Here is a 1026-nt window from a genome sequence, read left to right as displayed (position 1 = left end):
AAAAAAAAAAAAAAAGCCCCCAGCCAGTATTTTAAAATAGGGACTTAATTGTCTTACAAACTTGCTTTAAGAAAAAAAACAGTAGTTTAAATGGAGCACTTACCCAGGTATTGTTTTCAATGAATATTCAAAAAAAAATCACTGGGTCCAACAAGATGGCCCCATGGGTAAAACATCCTGGAAAAGTCTGATGCCTTGAATTTGATTTCCAGAACCCATGTAAAAGTGAAACAAGACAAGAGATTCCACAACACTGCCTTCTGATCTCCGCTGAATGTGCATGTGCATACACAATACTACTACTACTACTACTACTACTACTACTACTACTACTACTACTAAATAAAATGGAATGACATCACTAGTCCTGGAGGGAAGTGCAAGAAGTATTTAAATGATAACATAGAATACACCTGCCTATGTTGGTTAAAATATGCCTGCCTCGAGCCGGGCGGTGGTGGCTCATGCCTTTAATTCCAGCACTTGGGAGGCAGAGGTAGGCAGATTTCTGAGTTCAAGGCCAGCCTGGTCTACAGAGTGAGTTCCAGGACAGCCACAGCTATACAGAGAAACCCTGTCTCGAAAAACCAAAAAAAAAAAAAAAAAAAAAAAAAAAAAAAAAAAAAAAAAAAAAAAAAAAAAAAAAAAAAAAAAAAAAAAAAAAAAAAAAAGCCTGCCTCTTAATTCTCTTTGGTACTATTTGAATATTTCAAACTGCACATGTATATGTATATACATATAATTCATAAATTTTTGATTAAGTACTGAAATATCTAGTCTCAGTGGACACTAAGAACACAATTGCCATGCTTATTCACTAATTTCAGTCCTGAGCTTTTCTCTGTGTTTCACATTATAAATCAGACTGTATTGAAGTCAACCTCAGGACAGAGTGAAATGAGACAAAACTACTGTAACCTGTAGCCAACTGGGAGTGGAAAACATAGAGCTGACTTCATACCTGGGAAGTATTGATATTTGCCCTAGATTTCATTCTAAGAAGTAAAAGGAAAGGGGGAAACAACT

This window comes from Mastomys coucha, unplaced genomic scaffold, assembly GCF_008632895.1.
Source record: "Mastomys coucha isolate ucsf_1 unplaced genomic scaffold, UCSF_Mcou_1 pScaffold5, whole genome shotgun sequence".
Classification (NCBI taxonomy): domain Eukaryota; kingdom Metazoa; phylum Chordata; class Mammalia; order Rodentia; family Muridae; genus Mastomys; species Mastomys coucha.
Note: the sequence above shows the minus strand (reverse complement) of the source record.